The following is a 21,507-nucleotide window of genomic DNA, read 5'->3' as shown; positions in this document are numbered from 1 at the left end:
GACCTTATGTTATGTCTGGAGTTTATTCGTTTTTAGTAAGTGTCCACGTCAATCTGTGTGTACAGCAAGGTTGTTAGTGAGTAACAGCTGTTGGTTGTTTCTGGTTTTATACCTAATTGCAGCTAAGGATATATATTGGCCTGGGTTAATTAGTTATAATCAACTCTCTTAGATCGGACAATTGCATAGTGTGCTTTGTATTTTCTCTTCTCTTTCTTCTATTGATTTTTGCAGATTCTTGCAAGAAACTCCATTGATGGTGGTTGAAGGTTTCTGTGCAAGCTCTGGAATCAAGCCGTGATTGCTGAAGGAGTTCAGCTGGGTCTTGATGCTATATATTCGAAGGTATTCAGATATGAGATATTGTTGAAGGGAGTTCAACATTGAAGCAAGGGGATCTTGCATCTATAACCAAGGGATTTGGTTATTTAGGGTAAAAAGATTCACTGTATTTTGAGATAGATTGTATAGTTTTACAGATTGATTCTTGAACTGGTTATTGTAAAATTACTTCTTAATATAGTGAGAGTTATTACCCTGGTTCAGGGAACCCAAGCACTAGTCGGCTGGAATGAGTTTTCAGTGCAAACGAAGCTTGTAATTTCGTGTGTCAACTCTTATGATTTTGTTGTTAATGTTCAAGCATAAATCAAGGTAAAATCTAGATGAATATTGTAAAATTGGAAAGATAGGCAAAAACTTAGGTTTTTCAATCTCCCTTAACAATTATCTATTTTAATTTCTAAAAAGAAAACAACATTTAAAAAAACATAACTACCCGTTACTCCCCTAAAATTAACAAAATAGTAATCAATACCTAAAATACCTCTCCCATAATTTTCCCCATCCACTTCCTTTTCGCTCTTCCCTCTCTCTCCCTCAACCCATTCCTCTCAACTCTCTCTATAGAAAAAAATAATAACGGGTAAGGTAAAATATAAGAGATCTCAATGTAATAGCAATTATTCTTTGCTTAGGACACTAAAATACTACATTTCGAATAGATTTAGGCATGATTTTTGAGTATTTTTTGCAATTTTTTTCAGATCTGAAACTTTGAAATCTGCAGAAAATCGACGTGGTTCGATGGTGCTCGATGCTAGCTCGATGGAGCCTTCAAAATCAAGATTTTCATGAAAAATCGATGTTGCTCGATGGTGGTTCGATGGAGGTTCGATGGTGTTCGATGCGATTCTTGCAAGATATGTAATTTTTCACTCGAGTGTCCGTTTGGGGTTATTTTTATTTTGATTTTGGGTATTTTTTCAAGATTTACATGTTTGAGATGTGTATATACACATTTGGGAAATGTAAATCTTGAAAAAAATGCAAAATGCAAAACACACATTATGTTTAAGATATCTAAAACGTGTAGATCTAAACAAAAATACCCAAAATAAAAAAAAATCATCCCAAACGGACACCCGAGTGAAAAATTATGTTTCTTACATGAATTGCATCAAACCACCATCGAGCAACGTTGATTTTTTGATGAAAATATTGATTTTAAGGCCCCATCGAGTTGGTATCGAGCACCATTAAGCAACAATCGAGCAACGCCAATTTTCTACAGATTTCAGAGTTTTAGATATGAAAAATAACTAAAAAATCATGCCCAACTTGATGGTTGCTCGATGGTGTTCGATGCCACCTCGATGGGGCCTTCAAAATCAAGATTTTCATGAAAAAATCGACGTTGCTCGATGGTCATTCGATGATTGCTCGATGGTGGTTCGATACAATTCTTGTAAGAGACATAATTTTTCACTCGGGTGTCCGTTTGGGGTGATTTTTTTATTTTGGGTATTTTTTGGAGATCTACACGTTTTAGATGTTCACATACACATTTTCAAAGTTTATAACTTGAAAATATACCAAAACATATCTTGAACATGAGGTATGTTTTGCATTTTGCATTTATTTCAAGATTTACATTTCCCAAATGTCTATATACACATCTCAAATATGTAGATAGAAAAAATACCCAAAATAAAAAAAAATCACCCTAAACGGACATCCGAGTGAAAAATTTACGTATTTTGCAAGAATGGCATCGAACACCATCAAACCACCATCGAACCTCTATTGAACCACCATCGAGCAACATCGATTTTTTCTTGAAAATCTTGATTTTGAAGGCCCCATTGGGCTAGCATCGAGCACCATCGAACCACGTCGATTTTCTGTAGATTTCAAAGTTTCAGATTTGAAAAAAATTGCAAAAAAATCCAAAAATCATAACCAATTCTATTTGAAATGCAGTATTTTAGTGTCCTAAGCAAGTAATACTTGCTATTACATTGAGTTCTCTTATATTTTACTTTACTTATGAATTTTTTTTTTCTAGAGAGAGTTGAGAGGAATGGGTTGAGGGAGAGAGAGGGAAGAGAGAAGAGGAAGTGGATAAGAAAAATTATGAGAGAGGTATTTTGAGTATTAACAAAAAATTTGACATTTTTTTGAAATGATTAGAAGGCCTAGCATTTTTTTTTTTAATTTAGGACACCTCATTAATCATAAAAACTCAAATTTTCCTAAATAAATTAAAGTATCTCAAACAACTATGTGAATAACTATAGTAACAAAATTGAAATGAAATATATAGATACTGAAGAATATTTATGGCCACTTTGATTTATAAATTTAAATGCAAAAATGAGTTATATAAAGATATTGGTTAGAAAAATAGATTTTTGAACAAAATCGGTTGACTATTTTTATGAGGAGCTTTGGATAATTTACAAAGAAAGAAATGTGATATGAATGTGAAGAGAAACCTAATACATAATGCATATATAATATATATATATATATATATTTAACATGGATATATCGAATAACATATATGAATAATTTTGAGTTATATTGTTAACGATGATAATGGTTATGATGGTGAGATCGGATAATGTACTCACGATGAGAGATTGGCTGGCATGACCTCCAACAAAACTCTTATCATTTAACATTTTTGTATTAACACCATAGGCAGTGTCATTGTTGCATTTGAACTGTTCGCAATCGCTAGCATACATCAACATCATCAACCTGATTTTAAATTGCTTTATTAGTTAAAATAACAATATTTATCAATTCTCTTAATATTTGTTTTTCAAAATGTGAATTCAATTAATGGCACATTTACAGAAAATTCCATATAATTATTTAGAAAGGCAGACAAAGATCTCAAATGATTTGAAAGTCATGTTCTTGTTTTAACTTTTTTTTTTTTATATTCATTTTAAGAGAATTAGATGATAGATTAGAAACATATTATGAGCATTATAATCATTAAGCAGTTTCAACATCAATAGTCAATGCTCATGTAACAACCAAGATCACATTCTATTTAGGGCATTAATTACACAATGATAAACATACCTCCTTGTATGCCCTGATTTTCCCACGGGCTGATTAGCGAGTTGAGCCGCGGCCTAATCATGATTATCTCATGGGCATCCCCAAAACCGGAGCTTCCGTCATAAGGTCGTACCTCCTTAGTTCGGGGTAACCCCAAGGGTTCGCCGAGATTGCCTAAGACTGAGTCTGGACTCTGTAGGCCGAAGGTCGGGTTAGGTATCCAGATCGTGGTCCGAGCTGGACCTGGGGACTATGACCCTTTGCAAAGTCAACACACGCAAGGTAAGCGTGCACATATCAGACATCACGTGTCTGATATGCCCTTGACTTCTCGGACACGCAGCAGGAACGTGCGTATTCAGACACCCACGACTGGGTTGGGCCATGCGGCCCATTATCTCCTTACCTATTGATTTGACCTCACTTATGTGTCAGGTTTAGGAATTAATCATGAATGTCACAGAGTTGATACGATAGGTAAGAAGGTCACGGGATGACCTTTTTACCAACTCCCAGGTGCCTTCTCCTATAAATATGGAGACCCTGGGAGTTGATAAGGGTTGGATTATCTCTTGTAAGAAATATCCTGTAATCATATTCCCAGAATAGAGCAATAATATTGACTAGTGGAGTAGAAGGATTTTAACCTTTGAACCACTTAAAAATCGTGTCTTGAGTCACCATTTCATTTTTCCAAGATCACATATCTGCTTCGGTTCATTATTAGCACTAATCCCTTTCTCTTCTTTTCTTAAATTACCTGTTGGCGAAGAACCGCGTCAACAGTTTGGTGCTTTCATTGAGAGCAAGTTTGGTTAGTGCTGTCGCAAACATCCAATTATGGTGACTACTCGATCCAGGCACGGTAACAAGACAGAACAGCATGATGGGTAGGAGGCTCATCATACTGCCACCCCTGGTGAACAAGTTCCTGAGACCCAGTAGCGGCCAGGAAAGCAGCCAGTGGGCCAAGATGACACCGGAAGTTCGGCCCCCCGGCCACCTAATCCAAACCCGTGTTATTACACGGCGGTGGAGATGGAGAACGCTCAGTTGAGGAGCCAGCTAGCAATAGCTAACTAGCAGATCAAGGATGTGCTGGCCCGACTACCCCCTCTCACAATCGACGTTAACATCGGAGAGAGGCAAGGCGAGGCTCCTAAGTCTCGCCGGGGTAACCGGTCCAGGCATAGCCGGTCGAATAGACTTCCGACAGCCAATTCCACTCCTTCATCACATCACCGAGAGGCAAGCTTCAAAGAAATGCCTGAAGCTAGGCAATAGCAATACAGCCGTTCGGTCAGAACGTCAACTCCTAGCTCCCAGCCATCCTCGAGAGCGCCCATGGGAGCTCGAGGAAATTCCCGAAGGAGATCTGGGGTGGGCTCGCAGCATCGGCCCGTCCCCAACAAACGACCTGCGCCTCGTCCAGATTGTCAGACGCGGGACCAGCAGGTTGGCAGGGCCGAAAGGCCGCCACCAAACTTGATCCGTCCTGACGGAACTAGGATCGCCTCTCCAGTCAGGCATCCTCCTTCCCAAATCAGGTATCCGTCTCCTCCTTGGCCCGTCCGAGATATCCCAGCCTATGGGAGTAGTAGGAGAAACCCGCCATCAGTTGGACCTTCCCGGCGTAGCAGGGTGCCAAGGGAAAGCCCAGATCATCCCCACCAAGGGCGGACTCCAAGCCTATCTAGAAGGAGCCACTGGACCGGAAGTCTCCGGAGTGATCTCTCTGGGGGAGACCTGCGTCAGCGTTTGAGTTCGGCACAAAGTCATCAAACCACCCAGGGAGGCGACCTGCGAGATCGCCTTAACTCCCACAGGGGGGAACCAGCAGGAGGAGATGGCCACGCTCGCTCAGGGGGGGCCCTGTCCGAAGTACGTAACGGAGGGAATGCCCCAAATAACCTATCTCAAGATAGGAGGGGCAATAACCCGCCAAATATGTACAATGGATCCGGAGCTGTTGAATAGCCCCGGAATAACCAAGGACATCAGGACCAGACCCTCGATCGCCTGACTCAGATGGAGGAGCTGATGAGGAAGCTCCTGTCAGAAAAAGAAAAAGATGAATATGATTCAGGGGACGAGATGGAACTCTTCGCCCCCAGCATAGCAACAACGGCATACCCATCTGGTTTCCGTATGTCGCACTTGTCAAAGTTCAATGGGGACGGAGACCCATCAGACCATCTAGGGATGTTCAACACCCTAATGATGGCCCACAACATTGGCCTCGAGCTGAGATGTTTAATATTCCCTTCCACACTGACTGGACCTGCCAGGCAGTGGTTCAAGCAAAGTAAGAGACAGTCAATCAGCTCCTGGAAGACTTTCTCGACAGACTTCAAAAGGGCATTCCGAGCCTCCCAGGCTGCCAGTGTTCAGGCCGACTCCCTGGCTAACGTGAGGCAGCAGCCCGGTGAGACTCTGAAGGCCTACCTGAGCAGATTTGCGAACGTCGCTGCGCGAGCCAGAGACGCAGATGATAGCTCCAAGCTCATGGCCATGAGAACTGGAATCCTCGTTGGAGGAGATCTCTGGAAGGATATACAAAGGAAGGGAGTCAGCTCGGTTAACGAATTCCTTAACAGGGCCCAAGAATGGATTAACTTGGAGGAGGCCGAAGCCTCAGCTGCGGGAACCAGCCAGGTCCCCGAACAGACCGCTGGAGTGGGGACGGAGGTCATGGTAGCGACCCAAAACGTCTCACAGAACCACCAGCCCGGTGGAGGCAAAAGAAAGGGAAATGGCAAAAACGGTCAACACGGCCAAAAGAAGAATAAGTCTGTAGACAAATTCAAGCCCGTCTTCGCGACTTACACAGAGCTCACCCAGTCTAGGGAGAACATCTTCCTAGCCAACTTTACTCGAGTCCCCTGGAAGAGGCCGGAGCCATTAAAGCATCATAAGGGGAAGAGAGACACCTTCAAGTTTTGCCGGTTTCATAACGATGTTGGCCACAATACCGACGATTGTAGGCATCTAAAAGATGAGATCGAGACTCTCATCCGAGCCGGCCCCTTGGCTCAATACGCGCGGAACAGGGTTCCAGCAAGTCGACCTGCTCCAGAAGTCCCAGCCAGTCAGCCCGGGCCTCGGGTAGATCAGGACGTCCCTCCTCCCGTGGTTGGAGGAGAGATATCCACCATCTTTGGGGGTCCGCACATGGCCGGCACGAGCAGGGGTTTCCAGAAGAGATACGTGAACGAACTAAAGGCTCATAACGGAGTAGAGTTCGTCCCGGAGCAACGCCAGTCAAAACAGCAGCGGTTGGAGAGACAACCGATCATTTTTACGGAGGAAGATGCGGGCCATGTCCAATTCCCTCACAATGACCCTTTGGTCGTGGCAGTTCAGCTCGCCAATCGAAGAGTGAGGAGGGTGCTGATCGACAACGGGAGCTTGGTGAACCTCCTGTTTCGATCCACGTTAGAAAAGATGGGTTTAACCGTCGCTGAGCTAAAGATGACCTCCGTGATGCTGTATGGTTTTTCGGGAGAGGGATCAGCAGCAATAGGGACGATCGAGCTGGTGATCACCCTAGGAGAAGGATCTCGGACAGTCTCCATGCTCCTCGAATTCGTGGTCATCGATTGCTCCGCTGCATACAACACGATCTTGGGGCGACCTACGCTCATGGCTTTTGAGGCCATCACTTCCATTTGCCACCTCGCGATGAAATTTCCTACTTCCACGGGAATATGCACTGTTCATGGCGATCAGCTCGCTGCCAGGGAATGCTACAACATTTCTATGAAGGGAAAACTTAAACCCGGGCAGCTGGCAATGGCCATTCAAGGTGGTGGAGAGGAATCTCAGGAACCCTTAGCTAATCCTGAGATTGAAAAACCTCAAAGCGCCGAAGGGGAAAATGTCGTCTTAAGTGAAGATATTGACCCCCAAATAGGCGAGGACAGATCTGAGCTCCAGGCGATTGAGGAGCTCGAGGAAGTGAACATTGATCTGTAGCAAGAGGAAGGCGGAGCTGACTAAATTTCTGCGGGATAACCTGGACGTGTTTGCCTAGTCCCATGAGGATATGGTGGGAATCAGCCCGAGTGTCATCATGCATACACTTCATCTGGATAAAAGCGTTCCCGCCAAGTCCCAGAAGCAAAGACGCCTAGGAACAGCTCGGGCTGAAGCCTTGGAAGAAGAGGTGGCCAGCTCAAGAAATGCGGCTTTATCCGTGAAGCCAAGTTTCCAATATGGGTTGCCAACCCCGTGCTGGTCCCGAAGCCCAACGGAAAATGGCTGACCTGCATAGACTTCTCCGACCTGAATAAAGCCTGACCCAATGATTGCTTTCCACTGCCAAGGATTGACTAGCTGGTAGATGCCACGGCGGGGCACGAGCTCATGTCCTTTATGGACGCATACTCGGGCTACAATCAGATCGCCATGAATCCGGCGGACCAGGAACACACCAGCTTCATGACCCCAACAAACGTTTATTGTTACAAGGTCATGCCATTCGGGCTGAAGAACGCCGGAGCTACCTACCAAAGGTTAGTCAATAGAATGTTCGCGGACCAGATCGGAAAAAACATGGAAGTATACGTTGATGACATGCTAGTCAAGTCAAAGACTGCCGACGACCATGTTTCTGACCTGGAAGAATGTTTTAAGATACTACGGGAGTATGGCATGAGACTTAATCCGCAGAAGTGCACTTTTGGAGTCGCGTCCGGGAAATTCCTAGGCTTCATAGTCAATACCCGAGGAATCGAAGCAAACCCCGACAAGATCTGATCACTGCTCGAGCTTCCCTCGCCCAGGTCGCGAAAAGATGTCCAAGGCCTGACAGGAAGAGTGGCAGCCCTTAATCGGTTTATTTCCAAGTCCACCGATGAGTGTTTGCCATTCTACAACCTGCTCCGAGGAAACAAGAAGTTCGAATGGACAAAAGATGCGAAAGCACATTCCTCGACCTGAAGGCACATCTGGCCGAGCCACCCGTATTATCCAAACCCAAAGCGGGAGAGCCTCTTTTTCTCTACCTGGCTGTCACTGAGGATGCAGCTAGTGCTGTGTTGGTACGTGAAGAAGACCGAGTTCAGAGACCAGTCTACTACATCAGCAAGAGACTTCTCGGAGCTGAATCCCGATACCCGTTGATGGAGAAATTGGCATTCTGCCTTATCACGGCCTCGCGAAAGCTCAGGCCGTACTTCCAGTCCCACTCGATACACGTCATGATCGATCAGCCTTTAAGGTAGGTTTTGCAAAAACCTGAAGCATCGGGACGTTTGTTAAAGTGAGCCATCGAACTCAGTCAGTTCGAGATTCTGTACACTCCGCAAACTTCTATAAAAGGTCAGGTCCTGGCCGATTTTATGGCAGAATGCACGGGATTCCAGGAGGATCCCGCAGAAGACTCACCCCAGGTCACCTCGTCCCAGGCGTCGTGGAGGATCTTTGTGGATGGTTCATCCAACGAGAACGGCTCCGGAGCTAAAATCATTTTGATATCCCCCGAGGGACATAGATTCCACTCGGCACTGAGATTCGGGTTCAAGGCCTCAAACAACGGGGCCAAATACGAAGTTTTGCTGGCCGGGCTGAGGATAGCCTAGGAGTTGAAGGCGGGCTCCGTCCAGTGCTTCAGTGACTCCCAGCTCGTGGTAAACCAGATTCTAGGCGAATATCAAGCACGGGGACCCAAGATGGCCACCTATCTGGCAAAGGTAAAAGCTGAGCTGTCTGCGTTTGAGTGAGGCTCGATCAAACAGATACCTCGGGAGCAGAACGCTAACGCAGATGCTCTTGCCAAGCTCGCCACCTCTGGGGAGACGGAGACCTTGGGGTTAGTACCAGTAGAATTCTTGGAGAAACCAAGTATAGAAGAAGTAAGGATGGAGGTCGAGATGATCGACGCCAGGCCGACCTGGATGACCCCCATCCTTGAGTATCTCGTCGAGGGAAAGCTGTCTGAAGGGCGTAATGATGCACGGCGAGTACTCTATCAAGCTTCGAGGTATACGATAGTAGATGGGGTGTTATACCGGCGTGGGCACTCCCTGCCTCTCCTACGATGTGTTCTTCCAGATGAAGCAAAGGCCATCCTGCAGGAGGTGCACGAGGGTTTTTGCGGAGACCACACTGGGGGGCAGAGCTTGGCCTTAAAGGTCCTGAGGCAGGGGTATTACTGGCCAACTCTGTCCAAAGACTCGATCTCATACGTGAAGAAGTGCGACAAGTGACAGCGATTCGCCGCAGTTGCCCGAGCTCCTCCAGTTGAGCTAAAGATGATCTCGTCCCCATGGCCGTTTGCCGTTTGGGGGATAGACTTGGTTGGCACCCTCCCCACTGGAAAGGGCGGGGTCCGTTACGCCTTGGTAACCATCGACTACTTTACAAAGTGGGCTGAGGCAGAACCTTTGGCAACAATAACGTCCAAAAAAGTGCTTGAATTCGTGGTTAAAAGCATTGTCTGTCGATTCGGCCTGCCCAAGAAGATTGTCTCCGACAATGGTACTCAGTTCGACAGCGACCTGTTCACCGAGTTTTGTGAAAGGTACAGAATTGTGAAAAGTTTCTCCTCCGTGGCCTATCCTCAGGCGAATGGCCAGGTCGAAGCTGTCAACAAGACTCTAAAGGCGAGCCTCAAGAAGAGATTAGATGATGCAAAAGGGGTCTGGCCAGAACAGCTCCCCCAGGTCCTATGGGCATACCAGACCTCGCATCGGACTCCTACGGGTCATACTCCTTTTTCCCTAACCTTTGGGAGTAAGGCAGTCCTCCCCGTGGAGGTTAAGGTGCTTTCGCATAGGGTCCAATCTTACGACCAGGACCGCAATCACGAGCTCCTGTGCAATTCCATTGACCTAGTTGATGAAAGGCGAGAGGATTCGCAACTCCAGCTCGCCCATTATCAGCAGAAAATCACTCGCTACTTCAACACCAAAGTCAAAAAGCGCGCCTTTAGCGTTGGCGACTTGGTCCTAAGGAGAGTTTTCCTGGCTGGGAAAGATCTCAAAGATGGAGTCTTGGGACCAAACTGGGAAGGACCGTACCAGGTCATCGAAATCATTAAGGAGGGAACTTATAAGTTAGCTCGGCTTGATGGAGGGGCGGTCCCGCGGACTTGGAACGCCATCCACTTAAAGAAATATTATCAGTGATTCACTTGTAAGGCTTGGAAGGCCATTCTTTATGTATTAATGAAGATCATCTTTTGTACATGTTTGCAAGTGTAATCTAAAGTAACCACGAAAGACCCTTTCCCAGTTACTTGGGGGGCATATGGTACCTGGATATAACCAGGTCTCCTTAATGACTTAGAAGTTGTTTCATATCGATTGACCGTTGTTTTTCTTAAAAAACGCGAGATATTGATAAGGATTAAACGCTAACTAAGTCCTATCCTGGATATAACCGGGTCATAAAACTTAGAAGTTGATTTAAATCTATTGATCGTTGTTCTTCCTAAAGAGCTCGAGATATGGATAAAAGTTAACGCGAACTAAGTTTTCAAAATAAGTTCCTGGTCATAACCGGGTCATAAAACTTAGAAGTTGATTTAAATCTATTGATCGTTGTTCTTCCTAAAGAGCTCGAGATATGGATAAAAGTTAACGCGGACTAAGTTTTTCAAAAAATTGTAACCAAAATGCGTAAGGGCAAGAAAGAGGATCAATTAAAAATGATGAATCAAATTGTCTCGAGGTGGAAGCACCTCATGCAAAGGTTACACAAAAAATCTTAAAAATAGTGAAGGGCACAAGAGAAGAAACGCCCTAGGCTCCGCCTTTGGTGGCCCCTTGGAGGTCGCCGTCTCGCCTTGCTCAGCTGCGCCAGAGCCTTCCCCAGCCTTGGAGGGCACTTTCTTATCAAGGCGAGCTTGGAACTTCACCAGCAAGCGCTCCCAGAGGCTCGCTGACAGGAAGGAGAAGTCAACGTCTGGATTGTAGGCCCAACAATGGTAGAAAAGGTCTTCCAGGGACTTTTCCGAAGTTGTCTGCTCGGTCTTTAGGGCGGCCTGGGTGGCCTGAGTCTCAGCCTTCGCGGCATCTAGGTCTGTCCGCGAGGTGGCGAGGGAAGTCTCGAGCTCTTGGACCTTCGAGCGGGTTTTTTCCAACTCGGCCTACGAGGCCACCAAGGCATCCTTAGCCGCCTGCAGGGTAGTCTGGTGCTCGCTCCTCATGTCCTCGAGCTGAGTTTTGGTCCTGGCGATGCTCTGATGAAGGGCAACGGCGCTCTGCGAAGGTGAAAAGACAATTGCCTTAGAAAAAAGAGAGAAAAAACAAGGCAAAGTGCAGTAATAAAAAGCCATGAAAGGGTAAAGTCAGCTTACCGTTAGGGTCATGCCCAGTGAAGACTCCAGCACGCCCACCGGGCTCATTGTCTCGATGGCCCGAAGCTCCTTCTCGTTGAACTTGTAGATGTGGCTGATGGCGTAGTTCGCCGACTCATACACCGTTCCCCGGAAGGCCTCTAGGATCTTCTCCAGATCTTGGGGATTGACTGGGATGCGTACCTCGGAGGGCACAATCGCCGAGGTCCCAAGCTCCGCTCCTGCATCCCGGGGAGTGGCCGGAGCTCGCGGAGGAGGTGGAGGCATGTTGCTTCCCCCTGCAGCAGGAGGGACCGCTCCCACGACTTGAGCAGCTAGGGATTGTTCCTTCTCCTTTGCAGGAGACTTGGTGGGGGTCCCGGCGGCGTGCTTGGACGTCCGGAGCCTCTTCATTTTTGGCCCAGCAGCCCCTGCTTGGGGGTTCCCCTCGAAGAACGCACCTCACAGGCTCTCCTCGGGCTGAGACATCTCTTCTGTCAAAGCAAAGACATGATTAGTACAAGTTAGCAATCACACAAACAAAAACAAGGGGGGAAAAAGAAAAATTCAAGTATGTGTATACTAAAGGGAATCCTACCCCCTGGACTAGAAGAAGAATCTAAGTTGATTACTTCCCAAGCTGGCACAAGTTCTGGGTCCGAGGCTGACTCAGGGCTAGATTCCTCTACATATTGCCTAAGCCCCGGAGCTACGGCGCCCCTCCGGAGTGATCGCCATGACTGAAGGTTGGTCCCATACTCCTCGAATAGGATCGACCTAAAGGCTAGGTTGTAATCTACTACTACGGTACCCCTAGGCCGGCTATCTTGGTAGTCCAGCATGAGCTAGTCGACACAGTGGAGTAGGGTTGTGTTCAGGTCCGGATCACTTCGGTGACGGTGGACGAGCTGCCTAGGATTGAACCTAGCCAGCCGGGGGTCTGCTGTGGCCCTATCTAGACTCCTAAACATGTAAGGGTTACCTTGGCCAGAAGGACCCGTGGCTGCTTCGGATTGGATCCTCTCCTCGCCCGTCCTCTGGGCGACCTCAAAAGCCCGCTTCCTATTCCTCACGAGGGGAACTTCGTCGCCCTCATCCTCCTCATCTTCATCTCCCGCGACCTCCTCCACGATGATGGATCTGGTGTCGCGAGCTGGGGGAAGCCCCCGGGGCCTCCTGAGGTTCAAAGTCTGATTTGGGAAAATCAGCTTGCAGGCTACCATCGTCTCGTCTGTCACGAGCACGCGGTAACCTTTCTCGCTGGGGGGCAAGCCCGCCAGCTTCTCATATTGGACCCCGAGGGTCACGGATTTCTCTGTCCTTGCGAAGATGGCTGCAGAATTAGTCTAAGTCAGAAAGGGATACGGGAGGAGCTGAAACGACACTTAACTTACGAGCTAAGGATGAAAAACACTTACGAGGATGATTGAAGTAGTGGAGCTCGCAGTTCCTGAACCCCGTCGACATGAAGAATTGATCCTTGAAGTCGTTGGGGTGGCTGGGTAGCTCGATGACCGCAGCCATATTGGGAAATCAGGTTAAGTAGTAAAACCCGTCGCCTCGCCCCCGCTGATCCGGGCTGGCATTGAGGCAGAAGAATTACAAAATGTCCGCTGGAGTGGGGACCTCCCACTCGTGCTTCAAAAATAAATATCTCAACCCCGCCAACAACCGATAAGAGTTGGGGGGGAGCTGGAATGGGGCCAACTTCACATAATTTAGGAAGTCAGCGAAGTACTAGTCCAGCGAGAGGAATGCCCCCGCCTTGAAATGCTCGCCGCTCCAAGCCGCGAATGCCTCGTCGAGCGGCGCGCAGCTCCGCTCGCCTTCCGCAGGAGGTCAGGCAATCACTGACGTCCTCCCCAGCGCGATGTTGTGGGAGAGGAATATCTTATTGATCTTCGTCTGGTCGGTGATCTTTGAGATGATCTTCTCCGCCTCGAAGAACGCATCAGGAGCCACCTCGAGCTCCTGCTCCACTGCCGGACCAAAGTTGGGGATCGGGGAGTCCGGCATCACCGCATTTCCTTTGTCTTTCTGGGAGGCCGAGCTGCTGGCGGTCTGCTTGGAAGCGTTCCTCTTCGGTGCCATCTAGTCGCCTAGCGAACAAAAGAAAATATTTCAGAAAAGGCGACCCAAGCATGAGGAAAAATCAAATGTTATTTGCACGAGCTGAGGTAAGCCCAGCCTGTGGAGAGTGGGACCACGCGGTTCAATGAACACGCGCCTGTGCTCCCAACAGATCCCCGATTACTTGGAATTCGTGTGTCAGGAGGGTCTGGATAGAATTTTCCTTGGGGAGAAAGTTTCAGTAGGCAAAAATTGCAAAACCACCTGTGAAGCGTGTCCCCTAAGCTACCTGGTTTTGCACCCAAAATTCCAAAACTCCTACCCAGAAATTTTTCCTAGAAAATGCATCCTATAAACCATACTCCTAAACGATTTCCTACAGCAAAATACCCTAACCTAAAAGGCTTTCACCCTTCATACCCACAAAAACCAGTAAACCCTTGCATGTGGCTACAGTAAATATTTACCTAAGCTACAGTGAAAAATATTTTCAAAACACGCATGGTTAGGATACTTACAGTGTTTGTTTGGGAGGTGAGTGAAGGTGTCGCCTAGATTGGAGCTTCGTAGGAGCTGCTGTCTCCAAAGATTCGAAGGAATCCTCACGCCTGAGCTTCTTGAACACTGAGAATGGCGGTCGCGGAGAAGAGGGTTTCTTTTTCTTCTGAGATGAAGAGAGAAGAAGGAAAGAAGTTCTGAGAAATTTCAAATGAAAGGGTGGCCCATGCGTAGGGTGGCCACCCCTTTTATATACGTGAAGGGTCACGTATAGAGGGCCGTTGGATGACCCTGATGAGGGATCCGAGGCCCTCCACTCGAAATACGAAACGACGGCTGGGCATAGGCTAGGCCATTAAATGCGGTTCTTGTAAGACGTACCGTCACCAACCACGATGTTCCACGTATCAGGCGCCTGCGTAAGAGGTGGAATGTGAAGAGTTCATGGGGAAGCCTAAAAGCCCCTACTGTGGCCTTATACGACGTGGTATACCACGAGCAGGGGCTTGGGGGGCAGATGTATGCCCTGATTTTCCCACGGGCTGATTAGCGAGTTGAGCCGCGGCCTAATCATGATTATCTCGTGGGCATCCCCAAAACCGGAGCTTCTGTCATAAGGTCGTACCTCCTTAGTTCGGGGTAACCCCAAGGGTTCGCCGAGATTGCCTAAGACTGAGTCCGGACTCTGTAGGCCGAAGGTCGGGTTAGGTATCCAGATCGTGGTCCGAGCTGGACCTGGGGACTATGACCCTTTGCAAAGTCAACACATGCAAGGTAAACGTGCACATATCAGACATCACGTGTTTGATATGCCCTTGACTTCTCGGACACACAGCAGGAACGTGCGTATTCAGACAACCACGACTGGGTTGGGCCGTGCGGCCCATTATCTCCTTACCTATTGATTTGACATCACTTATGTGTCAGGTTTAGGAATTAATCATGAATGTCACAGAGTTGATACGATAGGTAAGAAGGTCACGGGATGACCTTTTTACCAACTCCCAGGTGCCTTCTCCTATAAATATGGAGACCCTGGGAGTTGATAAGGGTTGGATTATCTCTTGTAAGAAATATCCTGTAATCATATTCCCAGAATAGAGCAATAATATTGACTAGTGGAGTAGAAGGATTTTAACCTTTGAACCACTTACAAACCATGTCTTGAGTCACCATTTCATTTTTCCAAGATCACATATCTGCTTCGGTTCATTATTAGCACTAATCCCTTTCTCTTCTTTTCTTAAATTACCTGTTGGCGAAGAACCGCGTCAACACTCCTAAACTTGACATTGAGTCTCCAATGCTAATCTTTATCCCTTTAGAATCTGTCCAAAACAACACACAAGATCAAATAAAAATGCAAGAGAGAGTTTATGAAGAGCAAAACCTTACAAAATACCACCATATCACCAATTACCACATTATACACTATATGTATAATGCCCTCTTAGCCTTAGGGGTATTAGTGGACTAATTGTGCTCATTATAATATGAGGTGGTGGACTATAGTTTAATGGGCCAACACATAGCATTAGGGTGCCACCATGTGCCTCTAATACAATTAGTAAGTGTGAATCATCCCATTATGGCTATTGGCAATTGATAGGCACTTTAATTAATGGTTGTGATTATGGAATAATGTTTGTGATTATATTAGTCCATATAATAATTCTAACATTCTCCCACTTGGACAATATAATCAAATCACCACAATATTGTCTACCACACATATGACAGTCAAATAAATCTTACATAATATCATACCGATAGGATACACATTTTACCTGTCACTTCGATAAATAATAATATATATATAACAACAATGAGAAGTGACTTCAAATATCATTATGCATATTCAAAACATAACATGAGCTATAAGCAATCCATACAAAATACCAGCATGTTCAATACATAAATAACAAAACTCCCACTGAGCTCAACGAGCTAGGCTCCTGACAATCTCATTCGGGAAACGTGCTCTAAAAACACACATATAGGTAAGCCTTTCGTTAGTGGGTTTGCTAACAAGCTAGTGGTAGGCGTGTACTGAATAGAAATGAGGGACTCAATGTTTAACACCCAAAATATGACTACCACTAAGCGGTGGTTGTAGTATAGATCGGGCGGTCGATCCACAAGGAGGCAACCTAAAACCAAAAGATTAGCAGAAAATAACACAAAAAGTTAGTAACATGAAATAAATAAAAAATGGAAATGTAAAGAGATTTAAGATTTTGGTATTGTCTTTTTGATGAAATGATAAAATGAGATAAGTGAAATAAAAGTAAGGGTAATCAAGAGTTTGAGAAATGGAAAGGTTTCAAGAATCATCCATATGCTTGTTTAATTACTTGGTTACTTAATTTACAAAAATGCACAAGTAAATAGTTCACATCCCAACATTTACTTGGAAAATCAAACATTAAGGTTCATATTCTTTTCTAACAAAAATTCATTTGAGTTATAAAGCTCTTTACTTTAAAAGCACAATGTTAATCTTATAAAAAATCTAAAAATGACAAAATACCCAAGGGCAATAATGCAATAGAAGATCAGACATAAAATTATGTATCAATATTACTTTTACTAATTAGAAGCACATAAAAAGAGCATGACTAATCCTATATACTATTAGCACAAGTAAATAAAGATAACAAAATAGAGATGGGGATGAAAGAACATAAATAACTCAAATACATTACATTAAGAACATAGTAACTCAATGTTGCAAAATAACATCAATAGCATATGGAATCACCCCTAACATTCGTAGGAAGATTAGGCCATTATGCTCATGATTCTTACAAAATTCTAAGAAGAAAATATGATAAGAAAGTGAGTAGAAATTTTGTTATAGTTTCTTTACTCCAAAAATTACATGGTAAATATGAAAGGAGAGTCCCTATTTACAGAGAGAGAAAATGACCAAAAAGAAATTAAACAACAAAATGAGGTTTGCAAAATAAATCTAAAATATTAATAATAAAATATGATTTTGAAAAATCAAATCTTATTATTAATATTAATCTAGCAATTTTGGTGAATGGTCACTTTGCCATTTTTTCTAAAATACCACAAAATATGAGCTTTAAAGCTCAAAATAGAAGGTTCATGGCCCAAAGTGTATCAAAGGTTGGGCTAGAAGGTGGCTGGTGGCAGATGGTCCATTGACCCATTTCCAGCCAATGGGAACGCACCACATGGGCGACTGGGCTGAAGGAAACTGCTTGGTTGACAGGGTGAACGGGCTGGAGAGGAGGCGAGTCAGCAGATCGGGACGCGAGTCAGTGGGTCAGGGGCTGCTGTGCTGAGGTGCCACCTGGCTGTGGAGGGGCTGGAAATTGGGTTGCTGGGCTTGGGCCAACGGGCCTGGGCTACTTTACTTCAACAAAATGCAATTTTTTCTTTTGTTTTTTCAGATTTAACTCTTTCTTTATTCTTTCTGTGGATGCCAAAAATCCACCAAAAAGAAACTCTTCAGTCCCTGGTTGGAACATAGGGATAAGGGTCGCTTATTCATGCTATTGGGCTCGAGCCTGTAGGCCTTGTAGAATACAGGAGATCATCTCATAGGAAATGTTGATGCTCATAATCCCATCAAGAGAAAGTATGAGGCCGAGCCAAGGCCCTAAGGCCACCGTCGTCTCGGGAAGCCATCGCGCCATCACAACACGAGTCTAGGTTCGTTTCTCGTGGAGTCGATGCCAAGTGGCCCACGTTGGCAAGGCATAGGTGCCAAGGCTCGGTAGCCTCGCGAGGCCCCTCTCGCCCATGCACTCGGCCCCACGGCCTCGCCCCATGGCCTCCTCCATGGCCTCGGCCCCATGGCCTCCTCCATGGCCTCGCCCATGGCCTCCTCCCATTGCCTCGCCCATGGCCTCCTCCATGGCCTCACTCCATGGCCTCGGCCCCATGGCCTCCTCCATGGCCTCGGCCCCATGGCCTCGCCCATGGCCTCACTCCATGGCCTCCTCCATGGCCTCGGCCCCATGGCCTCCTCCATGGCCTCGCCCATGGCCTCCTCCATGGCCTCGCCCATGGCCTCCTCCATGGCCTCGCCCATGGCCTCCTCCATGGCCTCGCCCATGGCCTCCTCCATGGCCTCACCCATGGCCTCCTCCATGGCCTCGGCCCCATGGCCTCCTTCATGGCCTCGCCCATGGCCTCACTCCATGGCCTCGCCCATGGCCTCCTCCATGGCCTCGACCCCATGGCCTCAGCCCCATGGCCTCCTCCATGGCCTCGGCCCCATGGCCTCCTCCATGGCCTCGGCCCCATGGCCTCCTCCATGGCCTCGCCCATGGCCTCCTCCATGGCCTCGCCCATGGTCTCCTCCATGGCCTCGGCCCCATGGCCTCCTCCATGGCCTCGGCCCCATGGCCTCCTCCATGGCCTCGGCCCCATGGCCTCACTCCATGGCCTCGGCCCCATGGCCTCCTCCATGGCCTCACCCCTGGCCTCCTCCATGGCCTCGGCCCCATGGCCTCCTCCATGGCCTCGCCCATGGCCTCCTCCATGGCCTCCTCCATGGCCTTGGAGGTGAGAATACTCACAAGGGGAAAGGTACACGCATGAATATGGAATGTACCTATGAACCTAAAGAAGTCAGAGTACGGATATAGTACCCCTACCAGACAAGTAGTGGGAATGCCAGGAGTGGGTATGCAAGGATAGGAGTTATGGTCCGTACGTCTACGGCCATAGGTCAGAGCCGACACCACTACCTCCTGCGCCACTACGCCTGCCACCACGCATCAGACATGGATACAGACAAGTAGTGGAGACATCCTCCTGACACCTGCTCCTGTACGGGGTGTACAACCACAGCCTCTGGAGCCACTCCCCTGACACAGTACGTATGTACCACTTGGTCCCCTGGATCACTATGTACCTAAGGCCATTAGAGCCTACTATAAAATGAACTCTAAAACCACCTGAAAGGGGGTTGGAAAATTCATTGTATGCAGAGGCCATTAAGAAATATACATTTTTTTCACTCCATTGTTCATCTGTGTTTATCCTTTCATAAGTTAATTCTAAGTTCTTATCTAGAGATCGCCGCATTTACCTTTGAGTTTTCCGACCTAATTTCGTTGACGAGATTTCAGCGTCAACAGTTTGGCGCCGTCTGTGGGAAGAACAAGCATCAAGCCAGTGTTCTTCCATCATTCCCAGCAAAGAAAGATGCTAAGACGTTCAAAACGCCTATGGCAAATACAAGATGATGAGGTTCTTCGGGATGAAGTAGAGCGGAGGGCTACCCAGAAAGACCCCCCTCCGCCTAAACATGGAGGCAGACCGGAGGAGTCTCTTCCCCCAAGGGAGGAGAAGGAAGCCTCATCTCCGACCATCTGGCCCGACGGAGGTCATTTGGAGCCGCCAGTGCATTCACTTCACCGGCCTCCGGTAGCACCACGCTCAGGCCACCAAGACCCAGGTCCATCAACGCACGGGCCAAGCAAGAGTCCCGGGGTACGCTCGGTAAGTTCAAGCTCAAGGACTCGCCTCTATAGGGATGAGATTCAAGAGTTACATAAAAAGACTCGAAAGCTGGAAACCCAGATAGAGAACATGCAAGAGGTTTTAAATGACCTATTGCGAGGAAAGTCAAGCGCACCCCCTCCTGCGCGTAAAGGGATGGAGCATGAAAAATGGGAAAGCACTGTCCCCGTAGATGATGGGGGAACCCAACTTTCCGCCAGTAAAACCCCCCAGACAAGGTATCAGGGGGGACCTAGGCCAACGAAATGTCCCCAGAAGCAAAGGCGGAGGGAAGGTGATGGTCGTAAGAATGAGGCCAAAGTCCCCTCAAAAGAAGCACCCCCTGGCCTAAGAAAAGAGCCCCATGGAGAGAGGTCAGAAGTAAGAGACGTACCCCCCACGGTTCCCCCGAGGGACACAACCAAGGCAAGGGATCAGCCCGAGAACCTGCAAAACTCCTTATGCAAAAAGAGGAGGGGACGAGACACAAAAATACGAAGCCCTCGAGGCAAGATCACCACTGCACTTGGGGGGCACATGGATGACGAAGAATTTGACCGTGATTCACCCTTCACAAGGGAGATTCAGGCTGAGCGGATGCCCTCCGGCTTCAGAGAGCCTCGCATGACTTCGTACGAGGGTACTACTGACCCAAAATATCATTTAGACACCTTCAATAACTTGATGAGGTTAAGAGGGGTCAACAACAGGGCAAAGTGTCATTGCTTCGTCGTTACACTTAAAGGAGTGGCGTACAAGTGGTTCAAGAGGTTGAGGCCAGGGACAATTGAGTCATGGCAACAATTCTCTGATGAATTTCTTCAGCAACACCATACAGCCTGTGATTACGTCATGCCAACCACCAGCCTCGCTAACATAAAACAAGGCGAGAATGAAAGTCTGAAGGACTACATCCATAGGTTCAGTATAGAAGCAACAAAGGTGAAAGGTTTAACCAAAGTGGAGCACAAGATGGCTATTACAGCCGGAGTTCGTCCAGGAAGCAAGTTGTGGGGGAGCATGCTCAAAAGAGAAATTTCGAATTTGGATGAGTTCTTCGAGAGAGCACAGAAGTACATACGTGTGGAAGAGGGCCATAAGAACTTCTATGTGGAAGAAATCGAACCTTCCTTCAGTTGCCCTACTACCAATACGTATGAAGATTCCATATAGAATGGGGCGTCGTGCTAGAGGGGTCGCTGACCAAGCTCGAGATTGAACGAAGACCATCTAGCCATGAAAGCCCCGACCCGAGGGGAGGTCAACTCAAAAGTTGCAAAAAGGGCCTCCAAAGTAGGCGCCTGCAAAAAGGGCCTCCAAAGTAGGCGCCTGCAAAAAGGGCCTCCAAAGTAGACGCCTGCAAAAAGGGCCTCCAAAGTAGACGCCTGCAAAAAGGGTCTCCAAAGTAGACGCTATCGAAAAGGGTCTCGAAGTAGACGCTTCCGAAAAGGGTCTCAAAGAAGACGCTTGCAAAAAGGGTCTCAAAGAAGACGCTTGCAAAAATAGTACTATGCCTAATGACGAGAAGGACGCTTCTCGCAAGATATAATAAGCGCGCGCGAAAATATATAAAACGATAACTAGAACCCAAGGGGTCAATATATCCTTATAGGTGCAACCAAGGTGCACCAAAGAGAGACCTATCGAACCCCCTTTCGCGTGGGTTCCAAAGGACCTCAAGCATAAAAAAAAAAAAGAGAAAAAAAAGAGAAAAAGAAAAAAATATATATATATATATACACACAGAATAGAAAATCAAAAGAAAGAGAAGAGTCTACAAGAACGCCTAAAGGCCTCCCTATAGACTGGGGGGCAAG

The sequence above is a fragment of the Humulus lupulus genome, chromosome 1 (assembly GCF_963169125.1).
Source record: "Humulus lupulus chromosome 1, drHumLupu1.1, whole genome shotgun sequence".
NCBI classification, from domain to species: Eukaryota; Viridiplantae; Streptophyta; class Magnoliopsida; order Rosales; family Cannabaceae; genus Humulus; species Humulus lupulus.
The sequence above is the reverse complement of the archived record's forward strand: the minus strand, read 5'-3'. Positions refer to the sequence as shown.